The sequence below is a fragment of the Aythya fuligula genome, chromosome 1, assembly GCF_009819795.1.
Source record: "Aythya fuligula isolate bAytFul2 chromosome 1, bAytFul2.pri, whole genome shotgun sequence".
In the NCBI taxonomy this organism is placed as follows: domain Eukaryota; kingdom Metazoa; phylum Chordata; class Aves; order Anseriformes; family Anatidae; genus Aythya; species Aythya fuligula.
The window spans coordinates 34,084,066-34,107,134 of NC_045559.1; the positions used below are offsets into that span (position 1 = coordinate 34,084,066).

The 23,069-nt window shown below is 40.1% G+C and overlaps 1 protein-coding gene across 1 annotated transcript in view; it reads left to right on the plus strand.

Annotated features, from left to right (window-relative positions):
* Positions 1–10,782: 10,782 nt before the first annotated feature.
* Positions 10,783–23,069, plus strand: part of SLC16A7 (solute carrier family 16 member 7) — an 80,728-nt gene continuing 68,441 nt past the window's right edge. The window contains exon 1 of the transcript XR_004253005.1: positions 10,783–11,003. The gene's annotated coding sequence lies outside the window, so the exon portion shown is untranslated. The remainder of the gene's footprint in view (positions 11,004–23,069) is intronic.

Genomic DNA, 23,069 nt, shown 5'->3' on the forward strand with positions numbered 1-23,069 from the left:
TGGTTAGCTCTGAGCTTGGAGACTGCAAAAGAATCATCTAGGTGGGAAGAGACCTCCAAGATCACCTGATCCAACCTCTGACCTAATGCTAACAAGTCCTCCACTAAACCATATCACTAAGTTCAATATCTAAACGTCTTTTAAAGACTTCCTGGGATTGTGACTCAACCACTTCCCTGGGCAGCCTATTCCAATGCCTATCATCCCTTTCATTAAAGAAGTTTTTCCTAATATCCAACCTAAACCTCCCCTGGCACAACTTTAGCCCATTTTCCCTCATCCTGTCACCAGGCACGTGGGAGAATAGACCAACCCCCACCTCGCTACAGCCTCCTTTAAGAATGTACCTGTAGAGTACTGTAGTCAGAGGTCATGGTGCTAGATTTTGAAAAGTCCTGCATAAAGAAGAGATCTCAGGAAAGCTAATTTAAATAACAGTAATGTCAAGAAAAGTCATTCTGATTGCTATATTCTTTATCTGTCGTGACTAGACAGATGAAAATCTATGACAGAAATTTTGCCTTTAAGGTCATTTTCTTTTTTTCTTTTATTTATGTTTATTTATCTTATTTTAACAGGCTCTGCACTAATTTTCCTCACAGTATTTCCTGACAGAAATATGACCCTTATGCACCTTTTGTAGTTAATTCATTAGGTCAACTGTAAGCCCTTGTCAGGTTATTTCTCTTAGTGATAAGGACCTTAAAACATTAAAACACAGGTAGATGAGCCTATTCCACAAAGTCTCTTGGCTCCACCCTTGTGAAGTGAAATCTGTCAGGTGGGGATCATTTGACCTTTGCTATATAGGAAGCATGAGGACTGATGGGAAGAATTGCCTCCCCGGGGAGTTTGAGGCTTAGGTTACCTAGGGTGCTATTCTACTGTTGTGGTGAAATGGACTCAGTGTTCCCCAGTAGGCTGCTTTTTCTTCATGTTTTCTACTGTCTCTGTGAAATAGTTTTAGAGACTCTAGGTGCTAGTTACCTTGGCGGTGCCTTCTCAGTACAGTAAAACCCTGGTGGTACTACTTCACTGGGAAGTAGATTGGCAGTGACTCAAGTTCAGAGGCTGGCAGGTAAGTGTTCCCTGGGTTCTACAGTTGTTTCGTATTGGGGAGTTTGAGTACTTCCTTCACCTTGTCTGTTTTCAGTGAAGCTACTTACATGGATTCTAAGCTTCCTTCCCAGCCATAAAACTTAATAATTATATTAAAAAAAAATAAATTAATTAAGAAAGCCAACCTCAGAAGCTCAAGCACATGCAGGTAAGGCTGACCCTGAAGAATGTTTCTAAGTATTTGTGAAGACTGAACAACAGGCTGTATGAAAAAGGTGCCTTACTGTGAATTCTTACCTTGCTTTGTGGTAAGAAGAAATAGGTTTGGGTAGACACTGGTGGTGTTATTGCTACTTTTGCAAAGTGTCAATTGTGAGAATGTGCTGTTCATAAAAGAAATGCTGTTTTCACAACAAGCAAGTCAAAAGCCTTTAATCTGCTAGAAGGTACAGTTTCAGAGAGATAACTAGAAAGAAAAAAATTATTGTTGGCCATTCCCCCCCCGACCCCTCCTGAGATGGGCACCCTGAGGAAAAAGTGTGAAAGGTGTCATTGTTAACAGTTTCTGAGGTAGGGTTAGGGGAAGATGTGTCTTCCCACTGGTTCATTCTTCCTTTCTTCTCCTCTAGGCGAGTTATGGTAGCTTTCCAAAGCTTCGACTATGCTTGGAATATTCAGACAAGCTAGTTCTTGGTATGTCTCCAGAATGCACTCAAGGTTTTGTCTAAGGTTAAACAAGTCCTTAAGAGATCCAGAGATCTGTTGTGAGGCAGGATAGTTATGCATGGCAGGGAGAGTTGTCCCCAGTCCACTAGCTGTCGTAATTCTTGTCACAGTATGTAAGGTACATAGCTTGTTTGTTCTATATTAGTGTAGCTAATGTCTGAGATTTAAGTTCTCCTCCTTTTGGCCTCATCTTCATCTGTGCAGGAACACTGGCTGGCTGCCACTGCTCTGCGGCTGTCTAGGCTCTGTCTCTATAGCTCTCCTGGGTCTGTAGCTACCCTCTGTAACCTTAGTCCTACCATAACTTGTGGATTGTGTCCTGTGCAATTGCTTTCCTTTTTTACTTGATGGTTGGATTCAAATCTGCTTTATGGTATATTGGCTGCTGATCCTTCAGATCAACCCAATGCTCTAAAACAAAACAGGTTGGAGGTTGGAGGATATGTGAAACAGAAATCTTTAGACAAAGGGACAAATGGCTTCCACCGATATATACAATCATTCATTATGAATATAAATATATATTTGTAAAAAAATTAAGTATTTTATTCACATGGAACAGGTAAGAAAGACACTTTAACACAGAATTCAAAGCAACCTTCTGCATCAGCAAATGTAGCCTCCTCTTATCATAGACCATGAACTCACATAATCCTGTTAATATCTTAATGCATTGAAACAGTCCAAGAAATTCAAGAACTGATTTTATTAAATTGATAGATATTTTCAGGATAGAGGCATGCTGAAGATTACCAAAGACTGCATTTATTTGGTGTATTCAGTTTACAGTATTGTAGTGTAGTGTATGATGTGCACAAACCACAGAAAATGACAAAAGATTTGATAATTTCATGGCATCCCAATTTAACTTGGAAAAAAAATCTAGAGAGATTTTATTACTTTTCTAAGAAATTTAATGATTACAGTGGAATATTTTTCAGTGTCTGGGTGCATCCAGATGCAAAAGATGCAAAACTGTCAGTATATTTTCACAAGATGTCATTTCTTCCTCTGTATTGAGATAGAGCCTAGAGCACAACCCAGCTCATTTTGAAACATATGCAAGGCAGTTCACCAGCTGACAACGCACTGACTAGGCTCTGTGGATTGGATTAACTCTGTTGTCTAGAACAGGAGTTTACATGCATAGTTTACACTTGAGCTCTTCCACACAGAGACCCAGAGGTGTCTTAACCTCCACTGGAATCTTACCCTAGACCACTATAAACTGCTGCAGAATTCATTATTTGATGGGAAGTAAAGATTTCAATACAAGATATCACAGTTTTGTATTCTGGCAGTGAGAGTGACAATGAGACAATGACTGATTAAAAAAAAGTCATAACATGAAGAGAGCAATTTTTATTACTGATTTTTTGACATAGCCGTACAGTCCCCCAGTTCATTGTTACAGTGATTCACTACCCACAGGAAAAAAATAAATATTTTACTCCCATACAGGCTGATGCACAGGAATGACTGGAAGTACCTGGAGAGAGTAAAGACAGCACAACAGAGAGAAAGCAGTTTCATTAAACAAAATGAAGGCCAAGGACTTAGACCTTTCCTAGGACTGCAAAGTAAAGGGTAAAAATACAGAGTGGAAAAATGAAAACAGAACAGGGTGACAGCAGAAGCTCCAGCACAGGCTGTTACAAGATAAGAGTCACCAAAAAGAATACGAGAACACCTGCAAACATACAGCTGTCATACCATCCATTCTTTATGGACAAGAGGGTTTAATTAGCAATCTGAAGCCTTCCCAAAAGGAGAGATGAATTTTGCTTCCTCATAATTCCCTACAGAGCCATACACAAAGTATCATGTGACTCCTTCTTCCAAAGTCTCCTGGTGTTGACTTGTGTGTTGAGAGAAGGACTTGTAGTAATATGTTTAAGTTTTGAGGGCTACGTACCCAACACCTGAAACCTCCCATCATTCCTTCAAATTGCAAAACTACATTTTTTGATCTAATCAGTAAAGAAAGAAAATACTTCATATCCTGGGGAGTTTTATTTTTGAAGCATGCAGAACTAACCAAAACACACTTCTTTTTTTGTTGTTAGGTTTGCCACTATTGCAGAGGATAGTCGCAAAGAAAACCCTAATTTTACCAAGAAGACATAAAGACAAGAAGCAAAAGCTCTTCATGTATGATTCTGAACATATAGTCCAGTGCTTTCAACAATAAAGGAAAGTACTGAAGATTAACTGCACATTAAATAGGTCCACAGTATTCAAGATGTTCATGGTATTCTGTAGACCAAATTACAATCAACTCAGGAGTTGGCTTTTTATTTCACCTTGAGTGAAGAATGTGATCCCATCAGGGTACACTTATTGAGGCTTAATGTTTCTGCAAACCAATCTACGGTAAAGGGTATCCAATTCAGACTATCGTAGCTGCCAGTATGCTAACATCTACATAGTAGGATGATTCAGATATCTTCTCTTGGGTAACCCAGCTCTTATGCAGTCAGTGGGTTAAATGATTCCAAGAGGAAATTCAGAAAACTCAAGTAGGTTGTCTTTACCTTTACCTTTCAATTGGCAGTACAGAAAGTGTCTTTGGGTACACTAAACCGAGATGTTTGTTTGAACAGTTAGATAACTCATGTATCTATGCAGAACAGGTACCTTTATCCCTTGAGATTCAGAGCACTGAATTCACTTTTTGCGAACAACCAGATAATGAAGGATGCTTCTCTTTATTCCCATTTAGGGAATGTCACCAGAAAAAGATTCTAGAACCCACCTTTGTTTATACCTCCCACATGAATGCCACTGTAACAGAGAGTTATGTGACTGGATACTGAGCTGAATAAGTTATTCTTCATTTTTCTTGTTAAATCTGAATCACAGCATCAAAAAAGACTGAAATATTCAAAGAATTAATGAGAAGGAGAAAAAAAGTTAAAAAGACCTGTTTATATTCCAACAATAAGGATCATACCCTGGGAGTGATACTTTCTTAGTTCTAGCTTTGTATATTCCTGGTGTATTATTTGCACTGTTTAGGACAACATGTCAACATCTTGTTAGCCGATAATTACTCCCGATAATTTTATATGAAAAAAATTAGGTATGTTCTAGAATTTTATCGAGTAAGTTATTTTTGACTATTTCTCTGTCATCTGCTTAAAATGAAACAAGTCAGAAAGAAAAGTCTCCTGCTACTTAAAAAGTTTTGTAATCTAATGAAGTTAGGTATAGCTTGTAACACAATGATAGTAATTTACATTTCCACAACAGCTGAACTAAGTAAGTGATATAAAAAATGGATTCAGACTGGCCCAAAGTCTATCTCTAGGATTATATTCCTGTAATTACAAGACCAATCAAGTTTCAAACTAAGATCTCATGGTCATTTTAGACTTGTAAGGTATGTAAGCTTTGAAAGTTTGGCCTGTTATTATTTTCTTATTTTAGCAGTCATCTGACAAGATATGAAAGGAAAATATCCTAAGCAATCACCACTCAGAGTTGGAACTTACAGAGGCACACAATTATTTCACGTTCAGTGGCATAGTAAAATACATTAAAACAACACATTAAAAATAAAAACACGTACTGCAGTTACTTTTAAAGAATTACAGAGAAGACTGTTAAAAGGACTCATTATTTAAATAACCAGCAACATGGACACATCCGAATTTTGTTAAGGGGTTTTGTGAATATAATATGCTGCATTCATAAAGAAAGTTAGAATTTTACTTAATAGTGGTAGCTAATGTCTAAAAAAAAAAAAAAACAACACGCGTTTAATGCATGTCTTGTTTTTTGGTCTTTCAGTGTAAAAGCATAGAATGAATTATAATTCCTGTTATACAGTTGTTTTTTTTTTTAAAGCATATTGCTAAGCAAATGGGACAAAAGCCTCCCCCCAGCCCCACCCCATGTGTGTTCAGCTCCATAAAAATTCACGTTTCATTGACATCAGCTGCTTTATGTGACCCACCTAAGTGTGTTAATGAATCGAGAAGGATGTCACTCTAACACTTTTTTTGGTAGAACGATGCCACTAGCAGATTTCTCTTCTGTGGCCACCTTGACAGATCAACATCTGATGCTGTCTCCCTACCACCATTTGTTCAATGACACCTCAGAAAACAGCAAGAGAAGATCGTATGGTATCATTTTCTTTGTGTGTTAATGCAGGATTTCACGCTTTCTATAGATATGAATTTGGGAACTATGAGTGATTTGAAGCAAAAGATCTTTTGTAGACTATTTTAATTACAGCTCATTCTTCTCCTACTCATAGAGATGGACCTTTCTCTCTCTTCTCTGTGCTCATATTATTGAAAATATAATGGTTCAACTATTTTTAGGCAACCAGAAATTACTCACACAAAAAAATTAATAAAATCATGTTCTTCATAAAGAACCATGATCAATATGACAGGAATGTTATGTAATGGTTACACTTGCAGCATAGACACAACAGCATGTAGAATAAGAAGTGGGTGTAAGTAGCTTTCTGTTCTGGCAAGCATAATTTAATACAGGGTCATGGTGTCCCTGGGATTGTGGTCAGCTGCTTTTCAGCAGCATGATCCATCTTCACTTAACTGTGATAGCAATTTCTATAACTGAATATATCAAACTGTGTTTCCAACAACATCCTAAATACTACTTTAGACCTGACAGGCACAAACAGCAAACTGCTGCTGTATTTTCAGCAGTATTAGATGCAGTACTGATCTGGGAGTTGAGCTGACCTACCAGAGTTGTTACCTCTCCTCTAGAACAGAGGTTTATTATATCTCCTAAGTTTCCAGATTGCTTTTCTATTATCTATCTATCTTCTACACTTCTACTACACTTCTACTGACTACCTGCTTCAGCTGATAACTGCCAGCTGTCTCAAATTCTCTGTGATGTGTGATAAAGATGTTTCACAGCTGAGTCTATTGCTGCTGTTATGACGTGCTGTGTTTTCTGCATCCAGGTGCTGTAAAAGACAAGAATTTCATTGGGCCTGCAACAAGTGTGGTTGATGCTTGTAGAGAAAACTGACCTCAATAGAAAAACACCTATTGGCTGTATTTTATCATTAGAAATTTTAGAGTCTAATCATAATCATATGAATTTTATCACACATAAAAAAGAGTACACATCTGTTTCACTAGCCAAACTAAGATTAAAGTTTTTTGTTAGTGAGTGTGTGCACAAGTGAAGGTGCAGTGGGACACAGGCTGGCAGTTGTTGATACAAAACTTGCAGAAAGTGGCTGAGGTGAATTACCAATATGTTTTTAATGATAACACTGAATATTTTCTGGAAATGGAGAGCAAGCACCACAGCAGCTTACATATGTACATGAGAGAAATATGAGTAGTGTGTGTGTGGAACAGGAATCAGTCCAGAAAAAATGTAACCTTATGTATGCTGTAGGCCAGAATGATGCATAGATCCTTTAGATACAGAGTCTGTGATTAGAAGACATAATATGTAATGCAGCAGAGGAAAGTGAAAAATTTTGCATTCAAATGAAACAGCATAACAAGTGGTGGTGGGGAATATGGCCTAATTCAGTAGGAGACTTACCCAAACTGTCAGTGGACAGACTCACAGAAATATCTTTAGTTATTCAACATTTAAAGCATTTTCTTTTTTTCTCTGGTGATGAAAAAATATTTAAAAACATTTTCCATTAAAATCACTAAAAAAGACTTCAAACTGTTATGAACCCAAAGGGGAAAGTGTATGATATGCCCTAAAATCTATCTCACTATCAAATGGATGTGGAATGAATAACCAAATGTGTGACTTCTTTTCACACATACATTAGATGGGTAAGTTTGTTTAATTCCTTCAATTAGATCACTGAAAATACACAATTCTTCCTCCCCCTTGACGCATACACGTACACACACAGCTCTGAACCTTTGCTAGCTTCACATGTAAATTATTAATCACTATCACTAATACATTTTTAATTCTTACCCTTAGAGGGTGGCTGTGAACATTTTTACTTTGAATACTGGGCTTCCTACACTGAAGATGCTCAGAGGCTGGAAGGATGTAGAATGATGACAGTTGTATCTGCATCAAGGACCTGACTCACTCCTGAGCCCTTGTTCTGCAGCACTCACAGAGGAGTTCATTTGCTTTAAAAAATAGTGCCACTGAAACCAGGGTCTGCATAAAAAATAAAATCATATGCCAACTTTTAATCTAAGGGTAAATCATAGCTTTTTGTTACTTTAAGCAGGCCACTAAACTGTATCAAAACTTGTGCAGACTGTAGGCCAGAATCACACCATTATAACTGCAGATAGCCTGTGTTCAATTTCTGCCTCAGACTAGAAAATTCAAAATGTGATGAAGCACACAGAAGCAGTAAGTCAATTAAGATGCATGCATGTTTCCTAGAGAGGCTGTTCTGAAAAGAGATGTAGAAAAAAGCTGCATATATATACGTATATACAGAATATGTATATATCTATATAATGGTTAACAGATTAATATCATCTACTATTTCTGTATAACTATGGTAATGTATAAATATTTATTATACATACGCACAACGTATAGCTATTCGTAGTGCATGTGGCATTGTACTGTATAGTGAGTTGTATGTACTATGCACAACAAATACTATACATGATTTATCACGTATATCACTGCAAAATGTATTATCTATAATATATATTGCATACATTTATAAATGAAGAAATTCTATAACTATATATTCATTCAAGTTAAGGCACATCAGTGATGGAAATAGAACTATGCAATGAAAAAACAGTATCATTTCCACCTTCATGCACCTATTGTCTCAGCTCCCCTTTTGAACTTTTGACATTCTGTATAACAGTATGTAAACTGTGAATATTTCACTGTAAAAGACAATTCACCCATGTTCTTCTGCATTTTACATGAACCGTCTAAGATCCCCTATGGCCTATGATTTTCTTCAGGGCACACAAAGTGTTTCAATATTGAAGACAGCTTACCACTCCTATAATGCCCAGCATAAAGCTTTGATTTCAGCAACAGCAGCTTGAAAAACCCTAATTGTAGTCCTGTAATTGTGGGCCTCCCTGGAAGGCAGGTACAATGCCACAGGCATTTGTACCAAAGTCCCCTTTGCTCATAGACCCAAGAGTCACTGGTGACCGCTCTCCTCTTTGCTTGTTGTAGTGGGCCTCTCTCAATTGCTTTTTGGTCTTCCAAAGCCTGCAGTGCAACCCGATGCCGGGGCGGACAATGTGACTGGGGATTCTGGGCACAGGCTCCCTTCACACAGTTGCACAAGGGATGACTGACACTGCTACCTACATCAAAGCAACTATGACTTTGAGCTGCCCTGGCAGTCACCATGGATGTTTGTCCCTAAAAATATGTGTGGACTCAGGAAAGTAACTCAGGTACTGCTCAGCTTATGTGATGCCGCAAAAACGACTCTTAATTTTTCAGTCAGTTTCAGCAACAAAAGTGTTTGCTGTGTCACCCAGTGAACTACTTACTGCTCCTTACACGACTACTGTGCCAGGATCTGCCCAGAGACTGGAGTATATTGGCTGCTTTACAAGTACATGACAAATTACTCTCTCCTTCTGAATCTAAAGAACTGGCAGTGGAAGCTGATGATGCATTACAAGAACAATATCTTAAAGAAGGAAAGATAAAATATTACATTACTGAGCTTTCTGAGTCTGTCTTCTGGTTTAACGTTATTTTAAAATAGAAAAATTCCTCACATTTCTCACATAAAAGCAAATAAAGTAAATAAGCAATGGACCCAAAGAAACCAGATTTTTATGAACTTGTGTTCTTCAAGATGGCAGTCCTCTGTGCTTGGACTCTGATGGGTAATAGGTATTGCCATTCATGCTGCAGCCTTTTCTGGGGTGCCATGCTCCTTTGCAGATTATTTTCCAAACTTCTTTGTTCATTTTGGCTGATGATATCAAAGGGATTCAAATGTTATTACCGGAAAATAGACAAGCCTATCAAGTCCTTGTCCTGTTCAACAGCTGTTCAGCAAACTGGAATATACCCAACCCCAGTTCTCTTTCTTTCTTCCTAGATGTAGCCTCAGTTCCTGATAAGCCTATAAAGATCCTATTCATAAAGCTCATGCCAAACAATGTACATGCAATAAAGTTATATATATATAAATAAATAATCCTGATAACCATATTTACTTTTGCAACACCACTTCAACAACTGTAATTACTCTCTATGCTTCTTAGACTACTTTAAATGTTCTGCATAAAGTGCAACCCTACCTGTGTGAGTAGGCATTACGGTAAGGGCTTTAATTATGCAATTATGTGGTTATGTTCTGCAGTTTTCCCCATGAGCCTTTTAGCCTCAAGGATAGGATTTTAGGAGAATTTAGTGGCCATTCTCATTAATATGTTCGTGACATACACAAAAAAGTTGTGTAACTTTTTTTTTTTTTTTGGGGGGGGGGGGGAAGAAGAGGGGATTGACTTTTGGAAGGCGAGAAAAGGGGATTGAAGGGAGAGATGACGATTTTCATCAAGAACTCATTGTTGACTGGCCTGTTTGATGAGATGAAGTTCCCATATTTTGGACAACAAGCTCGCTGTGATGTATTTATGTATTTATTTTTTTTTTTTAACGTACAAACTGAGTGTTTCTTTCTGCAACCTCCGCGTGGAACAGCTAGCGATCTCAAACAGCCCCATAACGCCAATTCCTCGGCCCTCCGCGCCCCGGAGGGGCGGAGGACGGGGTGGTGCCGGCCGCGGGGGGGCCGGACCCGACTCGCCGTGCCAGGAGCGAGGTGCACAGCGCGGCACGCGGCCGCAGCCGCCACCCCCGGCGAGGTCGCGGGGCAAGGCTCCGCGACCCGGCGTGGGCAGGTGGCGGGGGGGTGATGCTATCGGGCGGGGGCCGGGCGCTGGCTCGGTGTCGCCGGGCTGGGCGCCGCGCCCCCGCCGGCCCCGCGGAGCCGGGTTGGGCAGCCCGGGAGGCGTCTCCTCGGCAGCCCCCGCCCCACCGCGCCGGTGCCGAAGCGCCTCGGCCGCTCCCCCGCGGCACCCCCGGGATAGCGGCGCCCCGTCGGCCCCGCAGCAGCAGCAGCAGCACCCGGGCCTCCCTCCTCGCGGCTGTGCTGCCGAGGACGCCTCATGGGGGAATAAATAAATTAATAGCCCCGCTCACCCCTCACCCCCCCGCGGCAGCGCGAAAGGGAGCCGGCGGCCGCGGGATTAGATCCAGCCCGAGCTAGAGAGCAGGTAACGTAACCTACCCGCCAGGAGGGAGGAGGAGCAGCGAGGCCGCTGAGGTCGCCCCCGCCGGGGAGGGCTGCGGGGGACGGAGACGGGGCTGCCGCAGCCGGGGGGCGACGGCGTTGTCGTCGTCCCCCCTCCCAGCCCCCTGGTTCCTCGCGGGAGGGCGGCTGCCCCGCCGCAGTGTCAGTCACACACACGCCCACGAGCCGCCGCCCACGCAGGGACGGGTGGATGGACAGGCAGACAGAAGGACGGACAGATGCGCTGCCCACCCCCCTTCCACCCCGCGGTACCGAAGCATCCGCTGCCAGAGAGACGCCCCTGCGGGCTCCGGGCTCTGACAGCGGTGCCGAGGCCGCGGCTGCGGGGTGGGGGAGCGCAGCCCCGTCCCTCCCCGGCACTGCCGGGCGCGGGGGCAGCGCGGGCGGGCGGGGGGAGCGAAGTGCCGGCGGCGGGGCTGCCCCGTGTGGCGTCATCAGCGCCGTGAGTGAGGGGCCGTGACGTCACAGCGCAGCGGTCGGGGTGACCTTGGGCAGGGGGCTCCGGGCGGACCCCGATGGTGGCCCCCAATGGCCCCGGGTCGGGCTGCTCCGAGCCGCGTAGCGCTGGTGGTGACATCCCCAAAGGCTGCTGGGTTTGGCTGGGGGCCGTGCGGCGAGCTGCCTGCGAGGCTCGTGCCGGAGCAGGGAGGGTGCCCCTTCTCCATCTTTATTTCTCCTTGGCCTCTGTAGCACAGAGGGGACTGTGGCCAGGGGCAGTTGTAGGCTTGTCCCGAGAGAAGAGCATTTCTCCATGCTCACAGTGTTTTCTGTGCCCTGGCTTTGTGGTTGCTGAAGTAGCCCCAACAAGACACTAGAAACAATCATAAAACAGCCCAAGAAGCCGTGCTGTTTGCACTTTGAAGACCAGAGTGTCTCCCGGTGCTCCTGGGAGGGCAGGCTGCCACACAGTTCTGCAGGCCCGCAGCATTCATGTGGATTCCCCGCTGCTTCTTAAGTCAGAGGTGCACAAGAAAATAAACCAAAGTAAAATAACATTTAGAGAGAGCAGTTTTTTCAGGCACCAGTCTGAGCTTTCAGTAAAGAAGAAATGTTATTGAAATTATTCTTGTTTTTCCCCAAAACAGCCTTCTGAGGGATGCTGATGCCTCACGGAAGCATCCATTCCTGTTTCATTGGTCTCTATAATAATCACTCCTGTTTCCATAGTGACATCCACCTGTGGGTCTCACGTTACTTATCAAATGGTAATGAAAGAGGTGCTTGCAGCTTCCATTGCACGAATGGGGCCATAAACTTAACTGCACACCAATCAAGCCAAAAATATATTGCCTCAGCTCTGTCGAGATGAATCATGATAAGAAAGTTAGTCTTCAAGACAGAGTGAGGTAGACTGATATCAAAAGGAAACAGAAAACCGACAAGTAGTTCAATAAAACTGGCGAATGCTTTTATGTATACATTTTAAATCTGCGAATAAAGTATAAACAATTCCCTTCTTATTTTAAAAGACAGTGCTCTCCTCTCTTCTTCCATGCCTACTTTGAATACTGTACGTGAGAATGAGTGCTGAATATATACTCCTTCCACAAAGAGGAAGAAAGTATATTCCAATATTTTCATTATTTGTGCAAGTTATTATAGAACTACGCATATCTGTAATCACTGAGCTAACTTAGTTTGGAACACAGTCCTTTAATGTAAGTGGCTTCAGAGCAAAGCAGCTAATTGTTTTGGATAGGGCAGAGAGTGGTAGCTGGAGGGCTGGAGGTTGTGTGTTTTTTTTTTTTTTTTTTCTTCTTTTTTTTTCTTGTGGTTGCACTGAGTGATTTTGGTTGATGAATTCAGCACTATTTTTTCAAAATGATAGAGATGTGGGTCTTAGTGGATTGCAGAAAACTAAATTCCTACATTTTATGGATAGGAAGACTTTCGATTACATGCTGATACAACTGATCTGAAGAGGTGTTTTACATGTAAAGTGGTGAAGGAACAGTAGATAGAAACTTTTGGGGCAGACTTTTTTTTTTTAAAATATCCTCTTCAGTATTCGTTGTTTCTTAAGTAAATTATCGTGTCTTCTTTTTATGACATGCAGGTGGTTTTGCTTCCAGTAACTCTGGTTATTATTGGGCCCTTTCCAGTTTAAGGGAAGAGGCTACAGCTCACCTGATTTTTTTCCTATTGCAACATCAGGAGATACTTGTGAAGAGTTGAATTTTTCTTGAGTAGATTCCCGCTTTAGCAAATACAGTATCTGTATACAATTCTGAATTAACTCTATCCCTTAAACTCGCTAGAGTTAATGCTGTCCATGTTATTATTTGAAGATCAAGAAAAAGAAGAATAGTATTTGGTTATACTAATTACCTGTGATATTAAATGAATTTAATGTTTCAAGGTCAGTATGTCTATGAAGAAGTAATTTTCTTTTGATATTTATTAAAAAAAAAAAAAGGGTTAGGTCATTGCAATTAATCGCTGATAGGGAATGTTACTAGTTTCTGTTCCTGTACATGTAATACATATGTGGCCTAAAGTTTGCACAACACCAAGGAAAAGGTTACATAGGAAAACAGGACCTCACTGACCAACTGTTTTATGTATCAAGTGAATGTGAGAAGCAGGCTGCATTCCACATGTGCATCTTAGTCCAAACCTGCATTCCTTGGCTTGTATGTATTTGTGAGCCATTGTGCCAACTTTCATAATTTTATTGTGAACCTTGGAACATTTAAACAAAAGTAATGGGGTTATAGGAGTAAGGGGATAATATCCATGACTTCAGGAGTACAGGCTGTTGGACTTACTGACTGGGGAACACTGCTTAGCTTTACAATCTATTGTGTGCTTGTGTGCTTCCAATATTTTTTATAGCTGTTGTTCTTAAAGTTATAAAGTTAAGTGATCAAAACAACCTTAAGCTTTTATTGAAGAACAAAATTTTAGCTCACCAAATCATGGTGGCTGACAAACACTTTCTTTTTTTTTTCTCCCCTTGCAGTCTCAAGAATTTTAGTTTATAACTTTTATGTCTGGGGGGCGGTGATTCATGATCTCGTTTTGTTGATTATATTTTTGATTTTAGTTTATACAGTAGTGCTAAATAGTTACTTTATTTGTTATCATCAAGGTCAAGTCACCAGTTACTTCCTAATAATTTTTTATTTTCAGGAGATGATGCTTTCCTGTCTTGTGACACTTGCAGTAATATGTAATCAGGGATGTGCATGAAGAGTGTTTGCTGGGGGAGAAAAAAAAAAGTGAATAACCATTTCCCAAAGGATATTGACATAACTAGGGCAATTAAAAAAGTTCCCCCAAAAGAAAGAGGAAAACTGTTGGAAAAGAATGGGACCTTATCTTGACACTTCATGGTATATTCTTCCCATTGGTGGCTGTAAGACATAAGATCTTAAGAAAATTGAATTAATCTTAATTAATTAATTAAGCACTTAAGCACTAGAGAATAAACTTAATCCTGAAATTATTATTTATATATATATTTAGGTTTAGCTGCTGATGTGTTTTGTTTTAACTTGGTGTCATAGTTATTCAATGTGAAGTACTGAATGTATTTCAGTTCTACCCATCAAGAAAGTGGTGTTCTGAATAATGGTGGAAAACTTACAGAATTCTCAAATAACTTTATACAGCAGGAAACTTGTACTGCAAGCCAACTATTGACAAACTGTAGAAAGCCCAAACATTACACGAACAGGAATATTTCAGAGTAGGTGGATGTGACATTCCGTTCATATGGTTGCCATGAGAGATAATGACAGTGTGTGATTTTAACAGTTGAAGTATAAACCTCTGCAGACTTGAGTTGCCCAAACACATGCAGGGTTATTTAAATGGTGCTTACTTTCCTCCATTCTCAATACCCCTCAAAAGAGCACTTTCCAGTTGTTTTGACAGTATTTATTTCACTTTTAGCTCTCTTTCAGGTTTTCTTACGGAGGACTCAGCTGTAGGTGATGATCAAGGTGATGATCAATCTGAGAACATTCAGAAAGCACATGCTATGCAGAAGACAGCTCAGAACATCTCCTGTACTCATGGTTTCTCTTATCTTTCTCTATATTTTTAAAGTGTTCTGATCCTTTAGAGTAGCTTTCCACACCTGCTTGCAGACTCCTGCTGTTCCTTCAGGCATGTGCATGTCCCTCCCATCATATGGCCTCAGTGGTAGCAGACTGTTGGCAGCATTCCTGGTTTTGACACACAGGGATAACAAGTATTAGACAGAGTTGTAATTGTGTTCAAAGTGTATTTGGCATCAAAGAACTTTTTCCATTTGCTGTCACTATGATGGTGATAATGATAGTATGATGATGTATGTTGCCTCATGCGTGTGGTCCACGCAACAGAAATTGGTAAAAAGAGTCACAAAACAGCACTACGTAATCCCTAAGCATAGAAGTGATTTTATTTTCAAAGAAATATATTTTTAATTTACATTTTCACATTTATGCTTAACAACATGCTTCCCAGTATAAGAAGCTACCAATCATTTAGATATTCTTGAAGTCTATGGAACAAGCAAAAAGGAGAAAATAAAGGATGAAATCTCAAATTGTTTCAACATCATACTGTGAACTTTCAGGCTTATACTTCTCAGTGCTTGTTTTCCAAATTAAAAAAAATATTGAAAACAAATGTGTACGTTACAGTGAAAAAAACACACATGCAACATGCATATTTTATTTCTTTAAACAAAACTGGATTCTCTTATAACTTATTTGATTGGTATTGGAGATAAAAAAAAAATATGTTAGAACTTTTTAACACTAGAAATGAAGTATTTTGTGACCTTTTTTTTCTATTTTCTCGGATAATTGTATAAATATTTGGCAGTGAGGGTTAGAATTTTTGAAGTGACATAGGACTATGTTAGAACTACCGGTTCTAACAGCTTGGGTTCTTAGATACTGCTGCTTTTCTCTGCTGACCACATTGGGAGACAGAAATTGAAAGCCTTAACATGAAGGACATTTAATGTTTTGCAACACTGTTGAATTAAAATGCCATAGGAGTTGCAGTTACTAAATTGGGCTCCTATAGTTTGCATTCTTAATGTGGCCCTCAGGACAAGTTTCAAACAGAAGGGAAAAAAAAAACAACTTGATGCAGATAAGCTCTCCATGGGAATGTAGTTGTCTGATTTCTTAACAATTGGAATTGTATCTGCTAAATTATTTGATGATTCTCCTATTGGTGGGTAAGTTCTCCACTAGAATTTACTTACTAGAGTCTCTTCTAGAAGTCAGCTGCTTTTGAGTGCTATGCCTGGGCTGGATTTGGGTCTGAAGCTTGATACTAGACCCCATGTTTTCAGCATCTAACAATGCCTCCTGCTGATGTTAGAAATGGAGACCAAGGAGACATAAACTGTAGCCTGGAACCGATGACTGATTTAAAGTTCAGAAAAAAAATATGCCTGAGACAGAGACTCAACCTGGCTGAGCAAAGAGATTGCGTCTGAGAGCAGGTGGAGAGAACAGAATGGACTGTAGGAGGAAATTGGTGCTGGAGTCTGAAGAAGGCAATGAGCATATCAACCCATTACCAAACACTTTTTTAAGATATACATCTTTGTAGTAATTTGTACATACTATTAAACTAAGGCCTTCCTTTCTGCACTGAGGAATTTTTTGGGATTGTTCACTGTATCACACAGAGGTCCTAACTGGCTGTCTTCCATTAGGCATCCTCTTTCTCTTCCTCTCATCAGCACTATAAAAGGGGACTCGGTAGCCCATGATTAGAAGTCACAACACCAGGTTTTAGGAAGGAGTGACAAAAGCTTGTATATTTTGTGACCTCTAGGTTGTATATTTCAGGAAAATACATAGAAAAGAATATGCCATAATAGCCTGTATGTATAAAGCATGAAGCATGCATTGTATTGCTGAAGAATAATGGGAAAAGAGAACCTTTTCTCTTATTCTTGTGCAGATATAATTATGTTGGCTAGAGGCGTATGGGCTTTTGTTCTCATGTTTTTCTGATACAGTTATCCAAAAAGAGATGTTTTGATATGGTTATGCTGGATAGGAGAGTATTATTTCAATTTAGCTTATTTTCTCATTCATACACAATACTATATTATTATGAGTGCCATACATGGCCTGTTTCAGTTTTAGCTATATTAGAGTAGTAGAAGAGGTTTATAAGCAAAGCTGATGAATGTAAGGGCCAAAATGACATGAGGCTGAAAAATCAAGGAAGGGCACTTAAAACTGACACTTAAACACACTGTGGTATTTTCTGTAACTTATGTTTGGAGATGCACTCAAACAATTCAACAGTACTGCTAAATTGGCAATTCCTCTGTTTCTGTGACTAGTTCTAAATCTTGATCTGCATTCCTTGGTACTATTGCACTGTGTTACTCTTGGTTTGCACACAGTAAGGGTTAAGATACTCTTCTGATTTCTTCTGAAGACTTAGCCTTTTGGATCACTTGCTTTGACTTGCCTTATATTTTTAAATTAAAAATATTTATTTTAATTATTGACAAAATCATAGAATCATAGAATTGGAAGGGACCTTAAAAAAACACCTAGTTCTAGCCTTCCTTCCATGGACAGAGACACCTCCCACCAGACCAGGTTGCTGAAAGCCCCATAAAATCTGACCTTCAACAGTTCCAGGAATGGGGCATCCACAACTTGGCTGAGCAACCTGTTCCAGTGCCTCAACACCCTCTTGAGTGAAAAATTTCTTCCTAAAATCTAATCTAAATCTACCCTCATTTAGTTTAAAGCCATTACTCCTTATCCTAGCATTATACTCCCTGGCAAAGAGTCACTCCCCAGTTTTCTTGTAGGCTCCCTTTAGGTATTGAAAGGCTCCTGTAAGGTTTCCCTGGGGCCTTCTCTTCTCCCTGCTGAACAACCCGAACTCCCTCAGCCTGTCTTCATAGGAGAGGTGCTCCAGCCCCTTGATCAGCTTCATGGCCCTCCTCTGAATTTGTTCTAATACTTCCATGTCTTTCTTGTGCTGCGGGTCCCAGAGCTGAACACAGCACCCCAGGTGAGGTCTCACAAGAGCAGAGCAGAGGGGGAGAATTGCCTCCCTCGACAAGCTGGCCACATTTCTTTTGAGGCAGCCAAGGATACAGTTGGCTTTCTGGGTTGCAGTTGCTGGCTTGTGTTATGTTTCTCATCAACCGACACCCCCAGGTCCTTCTCAGGGCTGCTCTCAATCCATTCTCTACCCAGCCTGTATTTGTGCTTGGGATTGCCCCAGCCCATGTGCAGGACCTTGCACTTGTTCAACTTCCTGAGGTTCGCACAGGCCCACTGCTGAAGCCTGTCCAGGTCCCTCTAGATGGCATCCCTTACATCCAGTGTGTTGACCACACCACACAGTTTGGTGTCATCAGCAAACCCAACCCCGCTGTCCCTGTCACCGACAAAGAAGTTAAACAACGCTGGTCCCAGTGCTGACCCTTAGGAACACTGCCCATTACCGATCTTCACCTGCATATTGAGCGGTTGACTGCAGCTCTTTGAGTGCAACCATCCAGCTAATTCCTTCCCCATTGAGTGGTCCATCTGTCAAATCAATGTCTCCAGTTTAGAGACATGGATATCATGGGGGACAGTGTTAAATGCTTTGCAGAAGTCCAGATAGATGATGTCAGTTGCTCTTCCCCTATCCACCAATGCTGTAAACCTGTCGTAGAAGGCCAACAGATTTGTCAGGCATGACTGAGGGTATTGACTGCCTTTGGTGAAGCCATGTTGGCAGCCACCAGTCACCTCCTTGTTTTCTGTGTGCCTTAGCATAGTTTTCAGGAGGATCTGCTCCCTGATCTTGCCAGGTACAGAGGTGAGACTGACTGGCCTGTAGTTCCCTGGGTCTTAAGTTTTTCCTTTTTTAAAAATGAGAGTTATGTTTTCCCTCTTCAGCCAGTAGGAACTTCACTGGACTGCTGTAACTTCTCAAATATGATTGACAGTGGCTTAGTAATGTCATCCCCCAGTTCCCTCATGATCCTTGGATGTATCTCTTGGACGTATCCCATTGTGGATACATCCACCCCTGGATGTAACCCATTGACTTGTGCATCTTTAGGTTCCTTAGCTGGTCTTGAACCCAATCTTCTTCAGTGGGCCTGTAGTGTCCCTCTTATCATTTTTTCAGTCCTTGCCTTTGCCTTCTCGGGACCAGGCTGCATGGCTTGAGCTCTTGACAGTGAAGACTGCATACATCATATATCATACATCACTGATGTATCTACAGAAGCCTTTCTTGTAGCCCTTGATATCCCTGGCCAAATTTAATTCTAATAGAGGTTTGGCTTTTCTGTGATGTTCCTTGGCTGCTTGGACAATGTCTCTGTATCCCTCCCAGGCTATCTGTCCACCTTGCTTCTGTAGGCCTCCTTTTTCTGTTTGAATTTGGTCACAAGCTCCTTGTTCATTCTTGCAGGCCTCATGGCATTTTTGCCTGACTTCCTCTTGGTTAGAATGCATCACTCCTGAGCTTGGTGGAGGTGATCCTTGAATATCAACCATCTTTCTTGGGCATCTCTTCAATCCAGGGCTTTGTCCCATGATACTCTACTAAGCGGATCCCTTAGGAGGGCAAAGTCTGCTCTCCCAAAGTCGAATCTCCCAATGAGATTCAGCATAATACCTCTTGTATCTCCTTGTTGGCTCCTGTATCACTTGGAGAAGGAAAAATGATTTCTCTGTTTCCAGACAAATAATTTAATGTATCCATCCTCTTTGTCCTTTGATGTGTCCTGTGTCTTTCTTTGTCCTCTTTCTTTCTGTAAGAGCATTTTCCTTCTCCTCCTTTATAATAATATATATTATATATTATATATGATAATATTACTCCAAGGTAAAAAGTGAAGTTACTATTCTACTCTGCTCATCTTACAAGCATTCTGTGTTCAAAACTGGAAACTGTCACAAACATGCTCACTTGTAAGACAGCTTTTATATGGCATAGTTGATGCTCTTCCATAGTAACAAGTATTTATGTATTTTTCACGCTATCTTTAGACTTACAAGTGTTTACATTTTTACCATTTTTTTTTTTAATTCTGCCTTTCATATTCTGCCTCCTTATGGTGAGGATAAAGGAAAACATGTAGCCTGAGAAGGATGACAAGCATAAGAGATGAAAATAGAGTAGAAGGACAAGAGATGTTAACCTGAGAAAATATTACTTTGAGGAGTTTCACAGAGGCAAATATTCTTCAAGCTAGAAGAAGTAGAATAACGGGTCATATTTTCTGAGTTGTATTTATTTGTCTTCAGATATTTGTTTATGTATTTATTTATTTGGAAAGAATGTTGGCCTTTGCTTTTATTACATTTGTATGGTAATTGTAGGCCATAGCCAGCAAGGTCTTTGTTTTTGATGAACTGTTGTGTTATCTGTTCACAATGGGCACACAGTCTTGGCTGTGTTGTCTTGTATACCAGTATATCTGTCAAACAGGATGCTAATAAAAGATTGAATACCAAATACAATATGAGAAGAGTTAACAATCAAACAATACAATTCACAAACAGTAATACTAAAATATTGAAAATAAAAAGTGTTGAGTTTTATGGTCATTGTTAAGCCTTGTTGTTGAGAATATCTTGGATTCCAGAACTACTTTACAAAAATATACATTCAAAAACATTACACTTAACACTGTAAAAATGATTAAAGGTTGGATCTTTAAGATTTCCTTGAGTAATAATAGCTGGTGACCTCATGAGTGGGAGATGTGGACTCTGCAGTATGGATTTGTTTCAGGTGCTTTAGTGGTGGGTGGGTGAAACAGGCATTATTCTCTACTTATTGCTTGTACAGCACTGTGAAGCCAGGTACCAGCATGCAGCCTGTGAACTCATTCTGCAGTGCTTGTTTTCAAGGTTCATGTTCACATGCACAGGTGGTTCTCCCTCAGTGCCATGAAAAAAGTGCTCCAACATGTGAAATGAAGATAGATCATGGGTACATTGCCATGTCCTATACTGCCCAAATGCATAAGGGAGTGTTGATCCTGTTGAGGGTTTCCAACTCAGAATTATTTTTGTGATTAAAAAATGAAGAAATTACTTCCAATATTCTGTTTAATAATAAAGTTGATTGTTTTATGCAATCTGAAAAACCTAGTTATATTGTATTTATAATGTAATCGGATATAAAAACCTGTCATTTCCATAATTAAAATAAGTTCTTCTGACAACATTAACAGCTGTTAATGAAACTAGACATTCTTGCTTAACTAGGTAATCAGCTTGCACTTCTGGATGTATTTAAGTATTGCTTAAAAGCTGTATATCTAAAATTTAAATCCTGTTCTCACTCACTCATGAATATACAAGGCCATTTTTTTTCTTTTTCTTTTCCTTGTACCTATTTCCTGAAAAATTAGCAGAAATATTGTAGTTAACACGTACAAGCTTATTTTAAAATTATTATACTCAAATTGCCAGTCTAATAGAATAGGGTTCTTTCAGAATATTGAATTATACTTTTTATTGAGGACAGAGAATATGTTTTTGACCCAAATAAGGTAGTTACACTTTTTTTTTTTTTCACCATTTACCAGCTTTATCCCAGTTGTATAAATACTTTTTTTTTATATATATATGCAGAAAAATAGTCTCATCAAATCAAACCTAAATTAGGCACCTAAATTGGGTTCTTTAATTTCAGTGGTATTGGGTCCTGGATAAGGAGGTTGTTATCTCTTAATAACTGGAGCTTAAATCCTACTTTCAAGCCAATCCTCTCATCTACCTAACACTTACAGAATGAAATCAGAAGTTACAACTGTAGTCTGAACAGCCTAGTTTGAAAGTACGTTGAGAAGCAAATACAGTTCTATAAGCAGAGGATGTTTGGAACATTTCTATGACCAGGTTCATAGAAGGACTAATAGATATTGATAAATAGAAAAGGAAGACTATTTCTTTCAAGGAGAACAGTGTGAAAGAAGGCATAGGGGTGAAGGAGGGGAACTTGCTCTGCATGTTGTCAGTACTGGAGAGTAAGGAGATGTAGATTCTACACCTAGTAAGAACATGAAAGAATTGAATACTTGGAGAAGATGTTTTACTGCCATTGCTTTGTCTTACCCCGTGAACTGTCAGAACTGACCCTTTAGAAATTACTTAATAGTAAATTTAGACCCCTAAAGAATGAAGGAAACGGAAGTAACGGAAATTTTTATTGATCCAGAAAAGCAGAGCAGGTTCTGTTTTCCAGTGCCAAGTGGCTAAGACTTACTTCATGGCTATTCTCACTGCTCTGAGGTTGAACTGTTTGGTCAGTCCCTGCTAAGTTCATTAATTTTGTGTGTTCTTTTTTTGTTACCCCAATCAAGAAGGGAACAGTTTGCGTTTGTGTTCCTAAAAGACTTAGACCTGAGTTATTTATCCAAACCCCACACAGTGTGGAATCTTTTGTATTTGGTTGAACTCATGCTCCCACGGTCAATTTCATCTGTCCCACTGACCTTGCCTGAGGGAATCCCTGTTTATTTCTTCACTTGGTAGACAAGTTTACCTGGGGCCTGCGGGGGAGATATGGGCTGCCTACTTTCTGCTGCAAAAGGGAACCAAGAGAAACTATTGTTTGTCCAAAAAAGAGAAGAGTTTATGTAAGATTTTTTTTTATTTTTTATTTTTTTTTTCAGAGAAATGGCAATTTCTTGTCTGGATATTGTTGCAGTGATTCTTTGCGCAGGAATAAGAATACTGGTGACAGCAGTGAAAAGATGCAAGGTTTTGAAAGCAGAGAAAGGAAGGAAAGCTATGTGATATATTACATCAGGCTGCTGGGATTTTATTCTCAGGCAGTCCAGCAATGCATCAACTCGTTTGCTGCCCTGCTCTTAAGGGAAGGCATTGTAGCCCAAGATACCTAAAAAACCTCTGTGCCTCAAAGGGAAAGGACATCCTGTACTGTCAGAGAACTGGCTTTAATTTAAACCCTAAAATACAGCAGAATAAATATTAGATCAGATTGAGCAGTTCTTTTGTGGACCATAGGTTGACTTTTGAGAGGCTGTTTTTGCTAAGTTTACAATCTTTAAAAAACA